The sequence below is a fragment of the Oncorhynchus tshawytscha genome, linkage group LG14 (assembly GCF_018296145.1).
Source record: "Oncorhynchus tshawytscha isolate Ot180627B linkage group LG14, Otsh_v2.0, whole genome shotgun sequence".
Taxonomy (NCBI): domain Eukaryota; kingdom Metazoa; phylum Chordata; class Actinopteri; order Salmoniformes; family Salmonidae; genus Oncorhynchus; species Oncorhynchus tshawytscha.
Genome location: NC_056442.1, coordinates 40,685,607 through 40,711,288, shown reverse-complemented (window position 1 = coordinate 40,711,288; position 25,682 = coordinate 40,685,607). Strand labels below are relative to the sequence as shown.

At 44.4% G+C, this 25,682-nt stretch overlaps 1 protein-coding gene across 3 annotated transcripts in view; it reads left to right on the top strand.

Moving 5' to 3' along the window:
• The window catches only part of LOC112267439 (seizure protein 6 homolog), a 127,296-nt gene that overhangs the window by 23,009 nt on the left and 78,605 nt on the right, over positions 1–25,682 (top strand). The gene's annotated exons all lie outside the window — the stretch shown is intronic.

The window sequence follows — 25,682 nt, the reverse complement described above, 5'->3', positions numbered from 1 at the left end:
AGTTAGCCTGGAGGCCTACATTGCCTTGCCCCACCATCTCTACCTCCATCTCACTAATACACCGCTCTAGTTCCCCCAATACTCTCCTTGCCTCTGAGGATGAGAGAGCTGTGTACTGTTGACAGAAAAGCCGAATTTGCACTTTCCCCACATCCCACCATTGACTCAGAGACTCATACTCCTCTCTTCGCTGCCCCCATCTTTCCCAAAAAGTCTGGAAACCTGAGCAAAAAGTGGCATCTTGTAAGAGCTTTACATTAAACTTCCAATAAGATGCCTGCCGGGGCCCTGGTGAAATAGACAGCCGAGCCATGGTTATGTGGTGATCCGAAAACCCCACTGGGAGAATGGTAGCACCCAGCAGCCTATTGCTCTGATTCCTGGACATGTAAAAACGATCAAGTCGAGCTGCACTCACCCTAGCCCCAAAAACCTTCACCCACGTATACTGTCTTGTGTTTGGATGTTTTGTTCTCCAAACATCCACTAGGTCAAACTGATTAAAGATATCCCTTAACACACCCACTGACACTGAATGAGGCTCTTCCCCATTTCTGTCTTTTGTAAAATCCATTGTACAGTTCCAGTCACCTCCGATCACCAGCGTCTCCTCAGGCGCTACTTGTGAGAGTTCCTGTCTAAGACTCCCAAATAGAACCCCTCTTTCTCTCCCTGTGTTAGGCGCATACACATTTATAAAGACAAAACACATGTTGTTAATTTCTGCTTTAACAACAAGCAACCTACCCCTACACACCTCCTTTGAGGAGCAAATTTTTACAGCCAGTCCCGGTGCAAAAAGGACTGCCACCCCTGCACTAAGATTTGTCCCATGGCTCAACACACTTGCCCCTTTCCACCAGAGCCCCCAATCAACTTCATTCACCACATCACTATGCGTCTCCTGCAGAAACAACACCTGTACTTTTTTTTGTTTTACATATTCACCCAACACACTCCTCTTTCCCGCATCTCTGGCGCCATTTATATTAAGCGAGCCTACCCGAAGAGTCTCCATAAGAAGTGGGAGAAAAGCCAGCAGAGAAATAGACCAATAGCAAAGCTCAAAAAGCCCCAGTGTCAGTAAGAAATTAAACATTTAAAACGTGTCTGAAGGTAAACCTTTACGCACTGTTGTGACCCACTTCCTCAACCTAAACCGTTTCCTGGGTGAGAGGACACCATGCCCCTCATTTGTCATAGCATGTTGTACTGATCTTACAAACTTTCTAGGATCAGGAAAAAAAGCCTCAAGATTAACTTTTTTCCCCTTAGTCTCATTCAAGAACCTTGTCAAGTCTCTCAACGTGTACTTAGACCCCTCTGTTTGACTGGCTGTCAGCTCCGGGCCAATTGAAGAGGAGTCTGAAAAAAATAACTCCTCATCCTCTTCCTCAGACTCACTTTCCTCCTCTTCTCTATCTCCCACCCTGACCACCTGCCCTTTCTCTCTGGTTAGGGCCTCACCCACAGCAACAGGCAACATTTCCATGGTGCCTTTGTCCACACCCTTTTTCCTTTTCCTCTTGACACCCTCCTCCTCCCCCTAATCTCTTACACTTCCCCACTATACTCTCCTCATCCACTAGAATAACCTGACTAGACGCAGTATCATCTGCACCACCCTCCATAGCATGACTAGGGCCAGCCTCAGCTACACCACCCTCCATAGCATGACTAGGGCCAGCCTCAGATACACCACCCTCCATAGCATGACTAGGGCCAGCCTCAGCTACACCACCCTCCATAGCATGACTCAGCCCAGCATCATCTGCACCACCCTCCATAGCATGTCTAGGCCCAGCCTCAGCTACCCCACCATCTCTAACCTGACTAGACCCAGCCTCTGCTTCTCCACCATCTCTAGCCTGACTAGACCCAGCCTCCACTACCCTACCATCTCTAGCCTGACTAGGCCCAGCCTCATCTACACCACCATCTCTAGACTGACTAGGCCCAGCCTCTGCTGTCTGCATCTCCTTACCCCCTGCATTTTGACCTCGATTTCCCCCACTTGCGCTTACACCCTCACCTTGTCTATGGCCTTTATGTGGACACGCAAAACTCTTGTGCCCCAAATCCCCACATTCAAAACACCGTAGACTATCTGTGCTGGCAAAACCTGCATAGAGCCCCTCCCCATGCCTCACTTTAAAATGCACATTTAGCTGTTGCTCATTATTGTTCAGAAACATAAACACTTGCCTCCTGAACGAAACAACGTGCTTAACGGCATCTGCCTGAAAACCTGCTGACAGTACACGGAAACCGCTAGCAAACTTACCAAAACGACTCAGCTCTTTCCTAATTTGATCATCCGTAATAAACGGAGGCAAATTTGCCACTACAACTCTTGTTGAAGGGGTAGAGAGAGGTGAAATTGACACCAACACATCCCTTACAAATATTCCGCTAGCAATTAGCCTACCGACCAAATTAGCCCTTTTCATGAACACAACCACAGCTTTGTTCATTCTAGAAGCAGAATGTATAAACTCAGCTCCTACCTGTTCACCGACCGCGAGCAGAACCTCCTCCACCTTAACTCCGTTCTCAGGAACACACCTGAATCCATGCTGTATCGACAGCGTCTCCTCCGCGCTAGGCTGAGAAGCCATTGCGCACACTACACCTTCCAACCCCCAGGAAAGTTACTCTGTCCTCTTCCACCCTAACTTTGAAAAAAAAACTTTGGATACCGCTAAAAACAAATATTGCATTAACCCTCCACCATAGAAAATAACATGTAAAGAAAAGAATCAAGAAAGTTAGTTAGGATAGAGCTTTCCACACCAAACACTCAAACTCCAAAAACTCCCAGCATGCACCGAGAGAGAGAGAGAGAGAGAGAGAGAGAGAGAGAGAGAGACTCTACTACAGAGAGAGAGAGAGAGAGAGACTCTACTACAGAGAGAGAGAGAGAGACCCTACTACAGAGAGAGAGAGAGAGAGAGACTCTACTACAGAGAGAGAGAGAGAGACCCTACTACAGAGAGAGAGAGAGAGACCCTACTACAGAGAGAGAGAGAGAGACCCTACTACAGAGAGAGAGAGAGACCCTACTACAGAGAGAGAGAGAGAGAGAGACTCTACTACAGAGAGAGAGAGAGAGACCCTACTACAGAGAGAGAGAGAGACCCTACTACAGAGAGAGAGAGAGAGACTCTACTACAGAGAGAGAGAGAGAGACCCTACTACAGAGAGAGAGAGAGAGAGAGAGACTCTACTACAGAGAGAGAGAGAGAGACCCTACTACAGAGAGAGAGAGAGAGAGAGAGAGACTCTACTACAGAGAGAGAGAGAGAGACCCTACTACAGAGAGAGAGAGAGAGAGACTCTACTACAGAGAGAGAGAGAGAGACCCTACTACAGAGAGAGAGAGAGAGAGAGAGAGAGAGAGAGAGAGAGAGAGAGAGAGAGGAGAGAGAGAGAGAGACCCTACTACAGAGAGAGAGAGAGAGAGAGACCCTACTACAGAGAGAGAGAGAGAGAGAGACCCTACTACAGAGAGAGAGAGAGAGAGACTCTACTACAGAGAGAGAGAGAGAGACCCTACTACAGAGAGAGAGAGAGAGAGAGAGAGAGAGAGACCCTACTACAGAGAGAGAGAGAGAGAGAGAGAGACCCTACTACAGAGAGAGAGAGAGAGACCCTACTACAGAGAGAGAGAGAGAGAGAGAGAGACCCTACTACAGAGAGAGAGAGAGAGACTCTACTACAGAGAGAGAGAGAGAGAGAGACCCTACTACAGAGAGAGAGAGAGAGAGAGAGACCCTACTACAGAGAGAGAGAGAGAGACCCTACTACAGAGAGAGAGAGAGAGACTCTACTACAGAGAGAGAGAGAGAGACCCTACTACAGAGAGAGAGAGAGAGAGAGAGAGAGAGAGAGAGAGAGAGAGAGAGAGAGAGAGGGAGAGAGAGAGAGAGACCCTACTACAGAGAGAGAGAGAGAGAGACCCTACTACAGAGAGAGAGAGAGAGACCCTACTACAGAGAGAGAGAGAGACCCTACTACAGTGACAACCACCTACATTCATCCACAGAGCATCGAGCTCTATTCCAATGTTGAAAATTACCAGCTGTCTTCTCTCAACATAAAGACACTCAAGCAGCCTTTTCAATCAATCCTCCATTTTCTCTGCACCACCTGGGCATGGATGGAGGAGAAAGGCAAATGAAAAGCATTTAGTTCAATCCGTTCCCCAAACACTTATTTATTTAGAATTATACAACAGGTGGGTCTAATCCTGAATACTGATTGGTTAGGGTAATTTGCTTAATATTTGTAGAAAGCAGGCAGGCCTGTGGGACTGTACATGGTTATTTGGACATGGGTCTTTGTGTCTTTCTGCCATGGTCAAACATCCTGTCTCTATTGGTCTCTCCGAAACCTGAATAAAATACAGGGAATCTCTGTTTTAGAGATATTTCCCTTTCCTGAAAGTAGTACTTTGAGGGATACAATTAATCTAGTACTATAATTGAACATAAGGTTGCCTGTTTGGTGGTTTATCCAACCCCCTCAGCAATAGTGTTTCTCTTAAATCTTCAATCTGAAGCTCTTCAGGGATTTTCATGGATCTCTCTGTAGCCTGGTTCCTTTCCTCGCTGACTATACACATCTATCCCATAGGAGACAGCTATTGACATACACTATGCTGTCTGAGATATTGATTACTTACCAGGGGACACATTGCTGTGCCCCTGTTGACCTCAGACTTCTGGATGTCTCTGTGAAACCTGTATTTCAGAGAACTGCTCACCCAGAAGAAGTGCTATATTTCCTCCAGCTCAGTCACCATCAAACTGGGAGAAACATTTCCTTTGACGTGACAAGCCAGTTCAAGGTACATAAGTTGCTATTGGGGTATATAACTGTCAAAGCACACAACCTTCCATTTGAGATAATATCTGAACTAAAATACACAAATCAATTTGTGGTTAAAAGGCAAAGCCATAAACTAGCAGTGCTCTGGGTCTTGAGGACCAGTGAAGCTTGCCACCCCTGATGAAGGACAAATAAATGTTAGAATACATAATTGTTAGATCCATTAGAATATACAGTTTGAAAACACAACTAAATGAGGGATCTCCTCTGGAAACTCAGGGTCTGAACTGTGCGTCTCCCAGGGAAATTGACCAGCTGCTCACTGTGGCCCTGCAGCTCTGCAACCCTGCCCCCGGTGGAACCTCCATTAAACAACGTGTCGTCCTCAATCCCCAGCCGGCTCCACAGAGTCACAGAGCCACCATGGCTGCCGCAATGCAATCTACTGCCACCGCAGTCAGTTGACCGTGCTGAAACTGGCCCTAACCTCTGTCATAAAAGATTGGAGGTGTGTACGAGGGCCCTCTGTACTCTGATTTAAAGGGTTCTCGAGTGGAAAAGATGGAGAGCGCTGGAGAGATCGGTCCTCTTTTGTGAAGGCCATGGCTATCGATCTTGAATGGGTCCACTGCATTCATTGTGCGGAGGCTAGGGTTTAGCAAGTGAATGCATTTTTACTCCCGTAGCTCATAGAAGTGGGCTGACCAGAACTTTTAGATTGAGATACTTGAAATCTGTGCTTGAAATGTTATTCTAGTGCACAGTCATTTCCCGATAGAAGATGCAGCTTCAGCTGTCAGTGTTTCATTTGTTTTGTGGTGATGGTGGCCCCCATCGTCCACCCTGTGATTAAAAGGCAATCTGATTGTCAAACTTACAACATCGTATGACCTTGTATGACAGGGTGAATTGCCAAATCGTATTGCTTTGACTTTAGTCCCCATGACAACACAGCCGGGTACAGTTAAAACACTGTGGGCGGATACTATTGTACAGAGGGATAGAAACACCTTTGAAATGACTGACAGGCACCCTCATGCCATGGAGAGAATGAAACAAGGATGCTATTACTCTAAGGACAAATCAAATCAAATTATATTTATCACATGCGCCGAGTACAACTGGTGTAAACCTTACAGTGAAATGCTTGCTTACGAACCTTTTCCAACAATGCAGTTTTAAAGATTATTATATATTTTTTTATAGTAACTAACATTAAAAAAACTAGAATGTAACTATATAGAGGCAGTAGCAGTACCAGATCAACAGCCCTGTGAAAAGGAAGGATGTGCCAATTAAATGTGTTGCTGCTAAGGGACTCTGTGTCTAGTCCTTCAGCCTTATTTAATTTTGTGTGGAATTAATAACAGTCTTGCTTTATGTTTGTTGTATGGAAAGAGTTGAGACAAAATGTGTTGTGACAAAATATAATGTGCACCGCATCCACAAGACGGTAGCTGCTAATAGGTAGGACCTGATCAAAAAAGGCAGGATCTCTACCATGAGTAACACTTAGAAAGTCTTGTGCTTTCATGCAGGAAATCTGTGCATCAGTCCTTTGAAAAAGGCACGTTTTCATTCATGAGTGAAGGGCTATAGCAATCTCCCTGTTGCAGGAGCCCTCTGTAAGGAAGAAAGGACAGGGGGTGAATAGAAAATGAATAAGAGAGAAAGAGAGAGTGGAATGTGGTGTTTGAAGGAGAAGAGTTCCAGTCAGGAATTGCTTCATTCCATCTATGTAATTGTCCTTGGTTCCATTGCTGGTAGTGCTGATGGAGGACTGTGACACACGAACGCACGCACGCAGGCACGCACGCACGCAAGCAGGCAGGCACACACAGGCAGGCACGCACGCATGCATGCATGCACACACACACACACACACACACACACACACACACACACGCACACACACACACACACACACACACACACACACACACACACACACACACACACACACACACACACACAGACAAGTGTTTAGAATTCCAAAACAGCCTTTGCTTTTGACCTCCCTCCAACCCACTCTGGGAGCTGGCAGATTACATTGATAGTGGTATATTGTTTTCATTGATTTGCTTTAATTTGCAATATGTCACTCATCTGTGTTTAACTGGGCGCACTGAAAGCTGTCCAGGGAGTACAGTGGTGGACCAGTGGCCCTCAGCAACAACACAGCCTGGCCTTCAGCTCAATTACCCACAGTTAATTAACAGTCACTCTGCTGTTGGAACTACTGTGAACACAAATGACGAATGCACTGTTTATGTACTGTACTGGATGAATGTTTAGGACTTATTATGGGATGTGGAATTGCTGAAAACATAATATTTCTGGACTATTAAACATCATCGATATGCGGCATTAGTGTACATCAGTGTACATTAGTCTGGAATTTAAATTAGAATCTGTATGTCTGAGGCATACCTATTTGAACAGTATAAGGTCTGTTGGTAATTGTATTGATTTAAAAAGTAAGCATAGCGAGCCATCCTTTCCCCTCCATCCCTTTTACCTCCTTTTCTTTTCATGTATAGCAGCTGGTCCTCTCTGCCCCTTCTCTTCTCTGCCTCCATTACATAACCTCCTCACCTCTCTCTTCCCTGCCTCCATTACATAACCTCCTCACCTCTCTCTTCTCTGCCTCCATTACATAACCTCCTCAACTCTCTCTTCTCTGCCTCCATTACATAACCTCCTCACCTCTCTCTTCTCTGCCTCCATTACATAACCTGCCTCCTACATAACCTCCTCACCTCTCTCTTCTCTGCCTCCATTACATAACCTCCTACATAAACCTCTCTCTTCTCTGCCTCCATTACATAACCTCCTCTCTTCTCTGCCTCCATTACATAACCTCCTCACTCTCTCTTCTCTGCCTCCATTACATAACCTCACTCTCTCTTCTCTCATAACCTCTCTCTCTCTGCCTCCATTACATAACCTCCTCATCTCTCTCTTCTCTGCCTCCATTACATAACCTAACCTCCTCCTCTCTCTCTCTTCTCTGCCTCCATTACATAACCTCCTCACTCTGCCTCCAACCTCCTCATAAATCTCTCTCTTCTCTGCCTCCATTACATAACCTCCTCTCTCTTCTCTGCCTCCATTACATAACCTCCTCAACTCTCTTCTCTGCCTCCATTACATAACCTCCCTCCTCTCTCTTCTCTGCCTCCATTACATAACCTCCTACCTCTCTCTTCTCTGCCTCCATTACATAAACCTCTGCCTCCATTACTAACCTCCTCACCTCTCTCTTCTCTGCCTCCATTACATAACATAACCTCCTCACCTCTCTCTTCTCTGCCTCCATTACATAACCTCCTCACCTCTCTCTTCTCTGCCTCCATTACATCACCTCTCTCTTCTCTGCCTCCTCTCTTCTCTGCCTCCATTACATAACCTCCTCTCACTCTCTCTCTTCTCTGCCTCCTCTCTCACCTCTCTCTTCTCTGCCTCCATTACATAACCTCCTCACCTCTCTCTTCTCTGCCTCCATTACATAACCTCCTCACCTCTCTCTCTTCTCTGCCTCCCTCCTCTCTCTCTCTTCTCTGCCTCCATTACATAACCTGCCCTCACCTCTCTCTCTTCTCTGCCTCCATTACATAACCTCCTCACCTCTCTCTTCTCTGCCTCCATTACATAACCTCCTCACCTCTCTCTTCTCTGCCTCCATTACATAACCTCCTCACCTCTCTCTTCTCTGCCTCCATTACATAACCTCCTCACCTCTCTCTTCTCTGCCTCCATTACATAACCTCCATTACACCTCTCTTCTCTGCCTCCATTACCTCTCTCTTCTCTGCCTCCATTACATAACCTCCTCATAACCTCCTCACCTCTCTTCTCTGCCTCCATTACATAACCTCCTCACCTCTCTCTTCTCTGCCTCCATTACATAAACCTCCTCATAACCTCCTCTCTCTTCTCTGCCTCCATTACATAACCTCCTCATCTCTCTCTTCTCTGCCTCCATTACATCCTGCCTCCTACATAACCTCTCTCTTCTCTGCCTCCATTACATAACCTCCTCCATTACATAACCTCTCATCTCTCTCTTCTCTGCCTCCATTACATAACCTCCTCATCTCTCTTCTCTGCCTCCTTCTCTGCCTCCATTACATAAACCTCCTCATAACTCTCTCTTCTCTGCCTCCATTACATAACCTCCTCATCTCTCTCTTCTCTGCCTCCATTACATAACCTCCTCATCTCTCTCTTCTCTGCCTCCATTACATAACCTCCTCATCTCTCTCTTCTCTGCCTCCATTACATAACCTCCTCACCTCTCTCTTCTCTGCCTCCATTACATAACCTCCTCACCTCTCTCTTCTCTGCCTCCATTACATAACCTCCTCAACTCTCTCTTCTCTGCCTCCATTACATAACCTCCTCACCTCTCTCTTCTCTGCCTCCATTACATAACCTCCTCACCTCTCTCTTCTCTGCCTCCATTACATAACCTCCTCAACTCTCTCTTCTCTGCCTCCCTCTCTCTTCTCTGCCTCCATTACATAACCTCCTCACCTCCTCTCTTCTCTGCCTCCATTACATAACCTCTCACCTCTCTCTTCTCTGCCTCCATTACACCTCCATTACATAACCTCCTCACTCTCTCTTCTCTGCCTCCATTACATAACCTCCTCACCTCTCTCTTCTCTGCCTCCATTACATAACCTAACCTCCATTACATAACCTCCTCACCTCTCTCTCTCTGCCTCCATTACATAACCTCCTCACCTCTCTCTTCTCTGCCTCCATTACATAACCTCTCTCTTCTCTGCCTCCATTCACCTCTCTCTTCTCTGCCTCCATTACATAACCTCCTCACCTCTCTCTCCTCTGCCTCCATTACATGACCTCCTCATCCCTCTCTCCTCTGCCTCCATTACATTACCTCCTCATCTCTTCCCTCCTCTGCCTCCATTACATGACCTCCTCACCTCTCTCTCTAGCCTTGATAAGAGAAAATCTATAAGGAAAGGCAATTTGGAGCAGCATTAACCGTGGCTTGACCTCTGATCCTGCTCCATGTTGTTAAGCATCCTACAGTAAAGTGCTGTGCTGTTGTCCAACACACACACACACACACACACACACACACACACACACACACACACACACACACACACACACACACACACACACACACACACACACACACACACACACACACACACACACACACACACACACACAAACTAACCTGGTGGAGTTCTTCACCTGCTATCCTCACACAGAGACAGGGATTATCCCTTCCCTTGCTGTAAAACTTTTCTCTTTCTCTATTCTGTTTCCCCCTAAAACATGACCTTTTACCTGTTCAACAAACACTGACCACTGTATGTAGTTCATGTGATTGGGGTCCAGTTGATACCCCTTTCTTAATAAAATGTTGTGCACTGTCTCTTTGAGTTACAGCAGTTATGGTGTGTCTACATTCGCAACTACTGTGTAGACGGTAGCTATAGAATCGTTTGGAAGACAAAAGTACATCTCAATATGCAATATAAAGTCATTTCTCTAAGCCTAATTTCTCAATGTTCACCTTATTTGAAAGCTGGAGTGTGTTGAAAGCAGTGGTGGAAAAAGTACCCAATTGTCATACTTGAGTAAAAGTATAGATACCTTAATAGAAAGTTACTCAAGTAAAAGTGAAAGTCACCCAGTAAAATACTACTTGAGTAAAAGTCTAAAAGTATTTGGTTCTAAAAGTAAAAGTAAATGTAATTGCTGAAATATACTTAAGTATCAAAAGTAAAAGTATAAATCATTTCAAATTCTTTATTTCAAGGAAAGCAGACGGCACCATTGTCTTGTTTTTAAAATGTATGGATAGCCAGGGGTACACTCCAACACTCAGATATAATTTACAAAAGAAGCATGTGTGTTTAGTGAGTCTGCCAGATCAGAGGCAGTAGGGATGACCAGGGATGTTCTCTTGATAAGTGCAATGAATTGGACCATTTTCCTGTCCTGCTAAGGACATTTATCATGTAACGAATACTTTTGGGTGTCAGGGAAAATGTTTGGAGTAGAAAGTACATTATTGTCTTTAGGAATGTGGTGAAGTAGAAGTTAAAGTTGTCAAACACATAAACAGTAAAGTAAAGTACAGATTCCCCCCAAAAACGAGAGTACTTAAATAGTACTGTGAAGTATTTTTACTTAAGTACTTTACACAACTGGTTGTAAGATTGTCCCTGCAGTAGTTACCTTCAAAAGCGGTTGCAGTAGGTAAACTGACGGGGGCAAGAAAGTATGTTTAACAGAAAACAAATGCGCTGACAATAACCTCTGGGTTTTCATCTTGTTATGAGCTCCAACTGCTTTCACTGATGCTCAGCTATCTGGAGGATTCTTCCTCAGAGAGTTCCGACTCGCGGTAACACAGTTTCTTTAAACCAAATGCAATCTTTGTCAGTGTAGGCATTAAAGCCACTGAAAAGAGAGAAACGCTTACTCCTTTAATTCAGTGCACCAGCCTTGGCCTCAAAATGTCTCCTATATTATTAATGGCCTAGCACTGAATTAAGGTAGAAATGTCAAGAGGAACCACCCATTGCTGGGGCATGTTTTTTTCAGGCTGTTCTTTAGTTTTTAATAAAAGACTACCAGCTTGCTTCAAGCAACTACTAACTGTAAATAAACAAAGCTGTGCTTCAGAATGAGTCACACTGTGTGGTGATTCACAAAATGCTGGTGCAAACACATACCATCTATGATTACTCCTCATTAATCTACACTTCGCTACTAACTGTCAATACATGTCCTAACCTGCTCATCCTGTCCACCATCATGGTAGATGTTACGCCATAGTTGCATCTCGTCATAAGGTGTACAGCAGAGGTCCCAGTCAGCCCCGTGCTGAAGAGAAGGCAACACTGTGTAATAATGACTGTTTTCACACTCAGACCATATGAAGTAGAAACTGCAATTAGTGTGTTTCTCATGGCTCATTGAGTCCATTCTCACTCTGAGGTGGACTCCATAGAAACACAGACTGAATCCACTGAGGTTTGTCTCCAACAGTCCCCATCAGTTCCCCATTAAAGTGTCGTTAAGCCCAGGTCATGTTCACTATCTCTGTCTTACTTGGTTCACTATGGCTGTTACCACCTACACGCCATGAGGACGATGCCACGGAGACTACAGCAGTATGAGTAAATGTAATTCTTTGCCACGTCGTTTAATGACACTGCCAACACACTGGGGCTGTAGCCAACATCTGACTGACTTTTATACATATTAGGCCTACATATTTGACACTCAATCCCCTCTATTTGCCCAGAATTCTATGAAGCACACTATGTTGTTTCCTTGAAAAAGATGCATTTCACCTCAATAGGACAACCTGGTATTGTAAGAAATCATATTGTTTCCATGGAGTTTTAGGGTGATGAAATGTAACGGAAAGCAATAGGGAGGTACAACTTTGCACAGACTTCAAAGGGAAATGAAGTTCTGACCCGTGCTTTCATAGTGATACCGCTGTTATAGGCTCAGGCTCTCTCTTTCTCTCTAGCTGTTGCATCTAGTGGTTCTCCAGCTAAACCATGCTCCTTGATCTCGGTTTACAGAGAGGAGTGGAGGAGTGGACTCCTAACAGGAGAGAGCCAGGTGGCTGGGAGATCAAAGAATTGCTCTGCCTCAGAGCAGAGGTGAGCTGGGGAGGCTGCTGTTTCACTCTGGGGCTGGTCCAGCTGGTGGGCTGGCGAGGCGGGGCTAGCTAGGGAAGATGGTGTGTACACATTCATTACAGACACACATCCAGTACTACATCTTTTCTCACCAACTTGGAATACAAATCTATTTCTGTGTGTTGAAGTCACTGTTGATCCCAGGCCAAGCAGCCTCCTTGCTGTGAGGGAGACTGCCTTCTCTGCTCCTACTAATTCAATCCGCTCCAGTTGAATGGACTGTGTAGACCGTTCTCTCAGAACATGATCAGTTTCTCCAGCAGAACGAGGGGGGGTGAACGCTCTGCTGGGCTGATTCTACCATCACCTTCTGGCATTACATATTTTCACTGCTTTATTGGTGTGAATTTGCTTTGCTCTGTTTCTGTGTTTGTCATCCTTCTTAGGGGCTTTCACACCAAATTGGTTTGGACCGGTTTTTCCTAAATCTGGCTCATTTTCCTCCTTAGTTCGGTTATATCTCCACTCGGGAGCACACTAAACAACGCTCCGTGGTTCCTTCAGAAAGGATGGTCTCAGTCCGATTCCATTCCTACTGTGGTGCGTTTTTTAATGTTATTTTTTATAATACTTTTTTTACTGTCACACAAACTGTGTTGTTTTATAGTGTGAACTATATTAGTATTGCACCCCTGGAGCAAATTAGAGTTAAGTGCTGTCATGTCTTTGGCTATGCCGGATTAAGTGATATGACATGCTATTCTATAAAATCATTTCTCTGAATAAATATTACCTGATTAAGCTAATCAGGTAAATGCAATTAACTAGAAAGTCGGGGCACCACGAAATAATGTTTATAGAGCTGTTATCTTCTGAATAAACTCTTAAAGACCTAGTAATCTTTTACATCAGTAGCAGTCAATATTTAATCATCACTTTATTCAGTCTCATCTATAAATTCTTGGTTATCTTCACAAACCCTGGCAAGTTGAATTGAGTTGAACAAGTTGAATCGGCAATACAAAATTTGGTTGAATTATTTATTTACTAAATACCTAAATACTCAGAATCAGAATCAGAACAGAATTACATCTACACAGAATGGATCATACATTGATTACAAATGATGGCATAAAGGAAAACGTCCCAAGCGGACGGAACAGATATGACAGCTGGTTACACAAAGAAAGGGGGTTGGGTTTTGAATGAAAGAGCGGGAAGGCTGAGGAACAAAGAGATTTTGTGTCTCTATCGGGCCTTAGGCAGCTATGCTATCGTAAATACAGTATCTTATGCATTCTAAATAACAACCCATTTGAAATTGGAAAATGCAATAAATATTTACTCTAAGCTGGACTTTGGTAGATTGGTCATTGATAGACGGTCGGGTTGTCCAGCATGGATCTCTTGTCCTCTGAAGTGGTGAACTGGAGCGTGGTAGAATGGATACTCTGTCCGTCCTCTCCTAGCCCACGTTTACAGCTGTGGTTGCTAACGCAACGGCTAGGAGGTATCCCTTCTTTAGTGAATAAGAGTTCAAAGTTCATACCAAGTTGCCGTACTTCAAGCTCATGCTATATTCTGGCTGGTATAGTTGAAATTCATCCATTCAGCATGTTGATCGTCATCTTCACGTTGAAATTCGATGCTAATTTCGTTAGGTTCTTGTCGTTCAACCAGATCTCACACTGAGGTTGGCTTAGTTCTGTTGGTGATCTTTGTCTTTTTAACGTGGGGACCACCGTCCTCTCGTCCTTGGAACCGAAAGTTGAATTTTCGTCAATGGGTTTATATAATGGTGAAAGAAGGGCGTGCTTCATAGTTTACAACCAAAGTCTGTTCACTTGGGCCTCTGAGTGAGCAGAGTTTCTCTATGACAAACCGTTCTCTCATTTAAGAAGCTAAAATTACATTTAATCTTTTCACAAATAGTTTCATATTTAAACATTTAAATTAAACAACAATTCCATGTGAATCGGATAACTAGAATGTGTCGACTTTCCAAGATACAGTTTATGTCATCCTGTCATTAGTAGTAATGTCTCAGACAACAACTGATCTGAGATCATATTCATTAAGTATCAACGCATATTTTAAACTGGTTGGATTAACGAAATATGGTACGGTTTCCCACCTTTCGATGTTACCAAACTCTCTATGTTACAAAGGCATTTTCAGTAGTCACATCGGTAGAGTGGAGAGAGGAAAAAGGGGAAAGGTATTTATGGGGGTCATAAACCTCCCCCAAAAGGCCAACGTCATGACAGTGCCTTGCTCAAGGGCACATTGGTAGATTATTCACCGGCTCGGATAATCAAACCTTTCGGTTACTGGCCCAACACTCTAAACGCTAGGCTCCCTGCCGCCCTACCAGAACCAGAGCTGCGCAGTATAAGGCCTATTGGTTGCCTGACTGCCAGCGTGTGATTAAATGCACGTAGTACCATACCTTGATTTCTCTGAAACATTATGTGAGTAACACTAGCAGCGCATTTATGAGTGCATCTGATGCAGATTAGAGGAGACAAGGGCTATACCGAGGATATGGGCTAATGAATATCTTCTATTCCCGTTGCAGTCAGAACAGCTATTTTCTCCCGCATGTTGTTGGAAGACCAAAGAGAAAATAATATAAGGTTTGGGACACAAGTTATGCTTCATGATAATCATAGATGGATTTAACGTGAGGATATACAAATGACTTGGATGAACACGTGGTTTTGTTTAGGCATTTTAGTTTGGCAATGTGAAACCAACCCGGACCAAAGAAAAAAAATATAAAGTAACAAATAACCGAACTTCAGCTCAAAGCCATGTGTGAAAATGCTGTCTCCTGTAGAGGGGAGAAAAGAAGAGTCTCCTGTAGAGGGGAGAGAAGGTGCCCGCTGTGATAAAACAGGAAAGGAACATTCCTTCATTTGTCGAAACCATTATCTATGTGTAATTATCTATGTTTAACATGCTGTCAGTGGTTTAGGCAGCACTGCTTTCACTCTGCACTTACGCAGAACTACAGTATTAGTAGGGCACAGTAGTCAACTACTTTTTTTAGATTAGCTTCTATTGAAGTCTCTGGTTTGAAGAGTTGTTTGTATAGACATCTGGCGTTAGAGTAAGCATTAAGCTCACTAAAGACGTTTTTGTTCTGAACCTCTTGTGGTGTTTAGTTTATTTGTGTCTCAGATTGTGACAATAGTGATGTGAGCCATATGATCTCAAAGCTCCTGCTTCCCACAATAGCAGAATGTGGAGATGGTTTCATAATCAGTTCATTATGATGACTCCTTGGTTGCACTGTGGTGTTTTAAGCTCTATATGTTTGACCAGTGAAGCAAGTCCAGACTGTGGTTTTCTCACAACTGCTGTCTAATGGCTGCATGTTTTCACACACGTCATTAGATGCAGCAGCCCAAATAAATCATAACAAACATAATTGGGTTTTAATGTGCGTCTCTGGTTGTTTTTACCCAACGTTGCAAGAGCCTGTTTTTAAATGATCACTACAAGTTAATCAGTAGCATCTTGATTATGATTAGTTGAGCCACAGTAATGGTGCTCCCAGTCACGAGTCATTTCATTATTAATTAAGAAACACTTCCAAATTCTCTGGAAAGCAGAAGGATGTTGGGTGATAGCATCAGTTCTCATCACCCCCCCTCCCCTCCCCGACACTTTGATGATGCATATTGAGCCGTCTACTAGGCAGAAGCCAAAACAAAACACCCACATCACAATATCAACACAAAAGGATGCATCCCCAGATGTATACATTAATTTAAGTTTTTGTTTCAAATAATCTATACAAAATGATTAAACCCTATCACATTAACCCTAATAATCAGTTACAATTAAACTAAACAAAAAAATTATTGATGAAGTGTTGCTTTAATTTGTAATTTATATTCCCTTCAAAAGAGCTAGACTAGAGAATAGGCCTACAGCTCAGTCATCTCCAATCTGATTTAGACCACATTTTCTCCAACGTTTTGACTGGTGTCTAATGGCCTAATGCAGATTACATGAATAAAACGGATTCTTCCTGGAGATGTCAGGAGCTCCAGTATTAATATGAGGGAGACGAGGAGGGAAACCTCTCTTTGCTCCAGGCTGTTCCACTCCCATTCATTTAACAGCCTCTCTTATAACATGCTCATACTGTACAGTGATATTGATTAGTCCAGTCAAGCACATTAGCAGTGAAAGAGGATTGCTGTACCTTCGGTCTCTACCTGTCATGGGGACCCAGCTCTGTGTCAGTCAGTCTATAGGGACCAGACTTCTCTGCATCAGTATCTATGTCTCTACTTCCGATGGGTTGTTAGATAGCAACCTTGACTCCAAAGACTAACGGGGACTAACGTTGGCTCGTCTGTTAGTTTGGGAGCATTAAGTCCCAGCTGTAGGGAATCCTGCCCTGAACACGAGCCAACTTGTACACAAAGTATACTGTGTGTACTACAGTGTGTGTGTATGTGTGTCTGTACAGTGTGTGTGTGGGCAAAGTTATTGACTATTTTCTAACGTCTTCCAGGTTTATGGGTACAGATGGGAGGCTCTTTGACACTGAGCCATCACTCACTCACCGTTCCTTGGAAAGCATTCCATTAGGCTGCGGTACGGTGGTGAAATCCCCTCTGCTGGCATGTTAGTTCAATCTGCTCTCTTGCTCAAGGTCAGGCCATTTCATTGGCCTCCTGAGAGCGGGCCTTGACAGCTGATCAGGAAGTGTATTGACACACAGGCACATAGCCAGGTTGAAGAAGAGCGCAGAGTAGGAGTCTATAGCTCCAGTACAGGCAAATCTGATCTGTGGTCCATTTCCTCCAGGGGTCATGTGCTTTACAGCTTTGACTACCTGCCCGATCTATAATGTTGCCCCCTTGGGTCTTCTTCTCCCAATCTCATCGCTGGCTGCCTCTACATCTCTACATGTTGTTGCACTTCCTACTATATCTCCAATCCCAATTGGATTTCAGCATTACAAACAGAAGAGATGTTTGTCAACATCTCCTGAGGACGCTCTCCACAGAACAAAGCAGGAAGATCCTCCATTAAGACACTCAGAATCACCCCACTGCAAGTGTCATCATTGTTTTTGCTAGTTATGGAGATCTGTATGACGCTCTTACCCTCAAACACACAGAGAGAGGAAATCTGGGAGGAAGGCCTAAAGGGGTAGAACTGAGGTCACGGGAGGCTCTCTCTACTGGACTATAGGTGTGAGGTTGAGTATTTCCTTAGAAAATGGTGGCCTTGCTAAACCCCACATGCCTCCAGGGAGCTGGTGGAGTCGTTGGGCGGTATTCATTACATTTAAAGGGCTCCGTGGCTTCTGCCTCTGTCCCGGTGTGGCTCGACTCCTCCTGGAGAGACCAATGCTACATACTCCTCCTGGAGAGACCAATGCTACATACTCCTCCTGGAGAGACCAATGCTACATACTCCTCCTGGAGAGACCAATGCTACATACTCCTCCTGAGAGATCAATGCTACATACTCCTCCTGAAGAGACCAATGCTACATACTCCTCCTGGAGAGACCAATGCTACAGTACATACTCCTCCTGAAGAGACCAATGCTACATACTCCTCCTGGAGAGATCAATGCTACATACTCCTCCTGAAGAGACCAATGCTACATACTCCTCCTGGAGAGACCAATGCTACATACTCCTCCTGGAGAGACCAATGCTACATACTCCTCCTGGAGAGACCAATGCTACATACTCCTCCTGGAGAGACCAATGCTACAATACTCCTCCTGAGAGACCAATGCTACATACTCCTCCTGGAGAGACCAATGCTACATACTCCTCCTGGAGAGACCAATGCTACAATACTCCTCCTGAGAGACCAATGCTACATACTCCTCCTGGAGAGACCAATGCTACATACTCCTCCTGGAGAGACCAATGCTACATACTCCTCCTGGAGAGACCAATGCTACATACTCCTCCTGGAGAGACCAATGCTACATACTCCTCCTGGAGAGACCAATGCTACATACTCCTCCTGGAGAGACCAATGCTACATACTCCTCCTGGAGAGACCAATGCTACATACTCCTCCTGGAGAGACCAATGCTACATACTCCTCCTGGAGAGACCAATGCTACATACTCCTCCTGGAGAGACCAATGCTACATACTCCTCCTGGAGAGACCAATGCTACATACTCCTCCTGGAGAGACCAATGCTACATACTCCTCCTGGAGAGACCAATGCTACAATACTCCTCCTGAGAGACCAATGCTACATACTCCTCCTGGAGAGACCAATGCTACATACTCCTCCTGGAGAGACCAATGCTACATACTCCTCCTGGAGAGACCAATGCTGCAATACTCCTCCTGAGAGACCAATGCTACAAACTCCTCCTGAGACACCAATGCTACATACTCCTCATGGAGAGACCAATGCTACAATACTCCTCCTGAGAGACCAATGCTACAAACTCCTCCTGAGACACCAATGCTACAATACTCCTCATGGAGAGACCAATGCTACATACTCCACCTGGAGAGAACAATGCTACATACTCCTCATGGAGAGACCAATGCTACACGCTTGGCTCCACACACTCTTTAATTATGGGAAATCATTGCACTGCAGACAGATCTAGAGGACTTTTCGTAATGCAGACAGATCTAGAGGGCTTTACCTCATGCAGACAGATGTAGAGGGCTTTACGTAATGCAGACAGATCTAAAGGACTTTACGTAATGGAGACAGATTTAGAGGGCTTTACATAAGTGCCTTAAACACAGCTCAATAGTGATTAGCCCTACCGTCTTTCACCTAGAGCTGTCTTTGGACCTGAAAAACCCTGTAACCCTGATGTGTGTGTGTGTGTGTGTGTGTGTGTGTAGGTGTGTAGGTGTGTGTGTGTGTGTGAGTGTGTGTGTGTGTGAGTGTGTGTGTGTGAGTGTGTGCAGTGGTGTAAAGTACTCAAGTAAAAATACTTAAGTCATTCTTAAGTCGTTTTCTTGGGTGTCTGTACTTTACTATTCACTTTACTAACTTTTACTTTTACTTTCCAATATTCCAAAATAAAATATTGTACTTTTTACATTTTCCCTGACACTCAAAAGTACTCATTACATTTTGAATGCAATTCACACACTTATCAAGAGAATATCCTTGGTCATCTCTTCTGCCTCTGATCTGGTGGACTCACTAAACACAAATGTGTTGTATGTAAATTATTTCTGAGTGTTGGAGTGTGCCCCTACCTATCCGTAAAAAAAAACATTAAAATTGTGCCGTCTGGTTTGCTTAATATAAGGAATTTGAAATTATTTATATATTTATATACTTAAGTATATTTGACTAATTTCATGTACTTTTGATACTTAAGTATATTTAAAACCTAATACTTTTAGACTTTTACTCAAGTAGTATTTTACTGGGTGACTTCCACTTTTACTTTAGTCATTTTATATTAAGGTATCTTGACTTTTACTCAAGTATGACAATTGGGTGCTTTTTACAGCACTGTGTGTGTGAGTGGCTTTCAATGGTAGAAATCAGAGGAAGCTCAGGAAGAAAGAATGAAGAGCCTCTGGGACCTCTGGGACCTGACTGAGACGTGATAAATAATTGTTTGTGGAAAGGCCTTGGCGAGTGGCGTGCGGCATGGAGGGAGGGTGGTGTTAAGGGGGTGGATAGCGGGCAGCCAATTGAAATGTCAGCAGGATTATGTATTGGTGGCAGCCTAGAGGCCATGGAGCACAGCCTGCTCTTCAGGAGCAGTTTACTACCACTCACCTGGCTGTGAGGAGGAAAGGTCAGCAACACAGGGAGGGAGCTCTGCCTCCTCCTCCATCTCCTTGCTAACTCCTTATTCCTTCTGAGGAACACATCACTGCCCATGTGTGAATATTTAAATTCCTCATTACTTTGGAATGATTACTTTAGCATTCACACCATCTGAATACATATGAGTTCCTGGTTTGGGGATGTGTGTTCAGGCGGATTCTTTAAATTCCTAAAATGCACCCCCTATTAAAACATATGACTTCCAGGTTTGGGCTGATTTGTATTCAGGCAGAGCAGGAGAGGCTTGGTGATTTCCAGGCATGCTAAGCACACAGGTCCAGGGTGAGGAAGAGCGCTCTCAGAGCAGTATAATGAGATGATGATGTTCCACTAGAGAGGACGCGCTCAAGCCATGGAATGATTAGCACGGCCAAATACAGCAGAGGCTCAATAAGTTACTGCTCAGTGAAGCAAGCACAGGTTATTTCCAGGCTGGTCTTATGGCTGTATACTGTACATCACCAATGTAGGAACTGTTTGCACCTGTACAATGTCTGCTTTTTTCAGAGAGGACTGAAGAGAAAAATCTAAGAGAAAACTTGACACTTTTTCCGTTATTTCATTTGCACCCTTTCCTTGTAATTTTCATCAGACCTACACCATTTTGACTGCAAGTCTCCCTTGGTCTTGTATCAACGACTGGGGACCTATCCATCTGAGACTGAAGCATGATCCAGCTTTTCTTCTCTAGTTTGTGTCATCCTGTTTTGTCCGCTTGAACAGCAGCAGCTAGTGTCTTAAATATAACTGGTCATTATCATTCAGGTCCTAACCATGGGGATGTGGAGGGGATTTGCACTATCTGGCCCTGGATGACAACGGTGAAATCCCATTAAACCTCCTGTACTTCCTGAGACAAAAGACTCTCCTTCCTAACCGCTTTCCTTTCCGTTTGGACTTGATATCAGCTTCCCAGAGCCCCCTGCTGCTGTGGAGAGATACTTTGCTGTTGACATTCTGCTCTATTTCCATGCTCCCTGGTCTTCCGTTTGAACAGTGTCATAGTAATGATCTGATTCAGCACAAACATCTGTCATCACACCATAGATCTCAGGGACGGCATCTTCTGTCTGCAGAATAGTCCCAACAATCTACTAAAAGAAGAAAAAATCCAACCCTGTTCTCTGATTTAAAGTTGTCTTGCCATAAATGTCACTTTAATGGGTAGTATTTGTCTCTCTCCTACCTGACCACCACAGGGTTCATGCTGGCTAATGCTATAGATCCCATTTTTGCCCAAGGGAGGGTAGATTTACTCGCTCCACGTTGAACCTTTTAGCTGTTTTGTTAGTATAACTGTTAAGATGCATACTCCACTGCCACCCACCATATTGGTTTAATATGGAAATTGGCACCCAATCTTAAGAGAAACACTTGCTCAGTTGTCAGCTTTTTTCCTCCAATCTATCCTCCAGTGTTTAATGAAGATATTACGGCACGGTGTGGGAAGTGAGATACTGATGAGTTCTACTACCCACAGTCACTTTTAAATAGTACAGATCACACCCTTGAGGGGATCTGTACATCAGCCTTCCCTCTCTGTTTTATCTCTGGCAGATACTTTTGTGTCGGCAGCACCAGTTGTTCAGATAAATCCTGCAATGTCCTGGATAAACATCTGAAGAGAGTTCTAATTAGAATAGCGCAGTGAGCTACAGGCTAAGGGGCAGACAGACATGTTTCCTGCTTTCTTCTTTTGGAGTTTGACACCTCAAACAACAGCAGTTATCTTGTCGGCTACTGGCTGCAATACACCGTTTTGATCTTAAATGGTGCTCCAACAAAAGAGTGAAACGGCTAGTTATGTGAAAACGACACCTTCCTGTGCTTGTATCATTAAGAATGATTGTCAGGATTGAGAGAGCCACAACTCCAGATAGTCTATCTGACAGTGTCTGGCTTCACATCTCTGTAGATAAAGCCAGTGTAGTTGTGGTACCTTCTCCCAATGATCTGATCCCACAGTAAATACAGCTACATACTACAGTGTACCAAATCTAACCTGATGTTCATGTCTGGCTCTGGACGGCTAGGACTTTTTGATGCTCTGGGAGAATAGTGCTACCAGTAGTAGGCTACCTATGCCCAATTTTTGTCCTTCAAAATTCACATTGAAGGATGAAATTAAAATTACATTTGATTAAGCTTTAAGCTGTTCTTCAAATCCATTCTTAGGAGTAGATATTCAGATATTCACAAGTATTGCAGTGCTTCGAATAATACTTTCCATATCTCCATGTCACTGTGGCTGTAGGCTGTTAACAGGGCTTCTGATAAACAGATGACCTTCTCTCTGTGCTCGCGGTAAACCTTTGAGTTTAGCTCTATCTGTTAAAGGTCAGTGTTTCTGTGAACAGAGTAACAGGCTGCAGAGGATGATTACAACCTGGCGGACAGTACTCATAACTCTACAACACACACATACACACTCCTCTTTCTCTCAACTCCTCCACTCAGCACAGGAAGAACCCACTCACGCTACCTCACAGAAGAGCTGAGGAGAGAGGGAGAAAAGTGGATGGATTGAGTGGCAAGAGGAGGGCCAAGATAGATAGGCAAAAAGGAGCGCAGGAAGAAATGAAATCGAAAAGGAATTCAAAGACAGGTATTGGACACTGTGAGCGTTGGAGGAGGGGGTGGAGTGGTGGATGCATCTGTGGCTAGACTACACATCAGGACAAACTAAACTGAAGCTGGAGTGGTTGTGAATAAGAGAGGGAGAGATGAGAGAGGGTGGAGGAACAACAGTTAGTGAACAGCATGGGAGATCCCAGAGGCTGCAAATGAGAAAACCCTGTAAGGATGTGAGGAGTACTCAGCTCTGATAGGACCCTGTAAGGATGTGAGGAGTACTCAGCTCTGAGAGGACCCTGTAAGGATGTGAGGAGTACTCAGCTCTGAGAGGACCCTGTAAGGATGTGAGGAGTACTCAGCTCTGAGAGGACCCTGTAAGGATGTGAGGAGTACTCAGCTCTGAGAGGACCCTGTAAGACTGTGAGGAGTACTCAGCTCTGATAGGACCCTGTAAGACTGTGAGGAGTACTCAGCTCTGATAGGACCCTGTAAGACTGTGAGGAGTACTTAGCTCTGATAGGACCCTGTAAGACTGTGAGGAGTACTCAGCTCTGATAGGACCCTGTAAGACTGTGAGGAGTACTCAGCTCTGATAGGACCCTGTAAGACTGTGAGGAGTACTTAGCTCTGATAGGACCCTGTAAGACTGTGAGGAGTACTCAGCTCTGATAGGACCCTGTAAGACTGTGAGGAGTACTCAGCTCTGATAGGACCCTGTAAGACTGTGAGGAGTACTCAGCTCTGATAGGACCCTGTAAGACTGTGAGGAGTACTTAGCTCTGATAGGACCCTGTAAGACTGTGAGGAGTACTCAGCTCTGATAGGACCCTGTAAGACTGTGAGGAGTACTCAGCTCTGATAGGACCCTGTAAGACTGTGAGGAGTACTCAGCTCTGATAGGACCCTGTAAGACTGTGAGGAGTACTCAGCTCTGATAGGACCCTGTAAGGATGTGAGGAGTACTCAGCTCTGAGAGGACCCTGTAAGGATGTGAGGAGTACTCAGCTCTGAGAGGACCCTGTAAGAATGTGAGGAGTACTCAGCTCTGAGAGGACCCTGTAAGGATGTGAGGAGTACTCAGCTCTGAGAGGACCCTGTAAGACTGTGAGGAGTACTCAGCTCTGAGAGGACCCTGTAAGACTGTGAGGAGTACTCAGCTCTGATAGGACCCTGTAAGACTGTGAGGAGTACTCAGCTCTGATAGGACCCTGTAAGACTGTGAGGAGTACTTAGCTCTGATAGGACCCTGTAAGACTGTGAGGAGTACTCAGCTCTGATAGGACCCTGTAAGACTGTGAGGAGTACTCAGCTCTGAAACACTGACCTGTGTGTATTTTTATGTGTGTGTCTTTCAATTTGCTCTGTTTATTAAAAAGAGAGCACAAATTACACAAATTTGAAAACATTTTGTCATGAGAAGTGTTCTTGCATTTTTCTTCAAGTTCACAGTGTGTAGTAAAGCACTGTGTGCCTACTTTAACCAGCCTCTGTGTGATATTCTGTGGTTTATCAGGATGTGTTTCATCCTGTAATGTTGGGGCTCTATTCAGTCTGTATCGCTGAAGCGCTATAGATCGCGCAATAGAAACGTAAAGGTAATTTTTGATTGAGCCGACATGCAGAGAGCCCTTAGCGCAGCGAGCTGTCCATAATGCTTTATATGTGGAGTTAGTCTCCGGCTGGCTAACTGATCCTGTAATCCAGAGGACTGATTAGCTGCTACGTGGAGCACAGGGCAGCTAGCCTCTTTATCTTGTTGTTCCATTGGGCCGCGTGGGGAGGGAGAGGAGTAAAGATGAGGGATGGTCTTGTTGTGCAGCAGGATCTCCACAACCAGACTGCCTGTTTGGGAGTGTCTACAACCCATAGATGTCACCTAAGGGCCTGTAACTCAGACCCAGACTATGCCTACTCCTAGACTAAAATACATCTAATATTAAAGTGATTTTGTGACCGTTATTATGCGTCATCTGGGTCCAGGAAACCAGACCCTAAAATATTTCTTTTGTGGTGAGATTCCAGTCGGCTGAATCCTCAGTCTGCCTTCAACAATGATGTCTGCAATGTCCTCCCACTAGGGCTATAGACAGCACTTATCAACATAATGGAATTCTCCATACTGTGAAGGCAGATCTGCTCCCACCAGACGTATTACCTGCGTGTTATATTCTTTAGACCATTACTGCAGTCTTGTCACTAGGCTTATTATTCAAGGTGCAGGCTTTTGAAAGCGCTGTCAAACTGTGAAAATATTAGATTCAGTGCCTTTGTCAAAAGACCTCTCCTTAATATGAGTGTCAACCCGAAGCCTTTGTTTGAACCAAGCAGGTAGAGATGTGCAGTTCTCAGATGACAGAAAGGAAGATGTTTAAAGTATCTGTCTCTGTTTGACTTTAACTAATGGAAAAGCCTGACTGACCCAGAGACCTTGAACTGGATATCAGTGACAGTCTATTAAAGAGGAAATGGCAAGGATTCTGCTTTCATATTCTCGTTCTCATATATTATTCTCATCCATGAGCTCATATGTTGGAGTGAATGTAGGAGCCCCCATCCTGCCCTCATATCTGGCAGCAGAAGTGGATTGACTATAGAGACACACTGGATTGACTGAGTTTGTTAGGGTTGTGTTTTTCTCTCCAGTGTAGACAAATCCAACAGGTTTTTTTATCAGTTTCTCATCACTCAAGGGCAATCCCGGTCAGTCTGTCTCCCAAATCAATCAGTTTATCAGCTCACTTGCCTCCCAGATCTCTTCTCCTTTAGGCTGGAGAGATCTGGAGAGATCTGGAGAGATCTGGAGAGATCTCCAC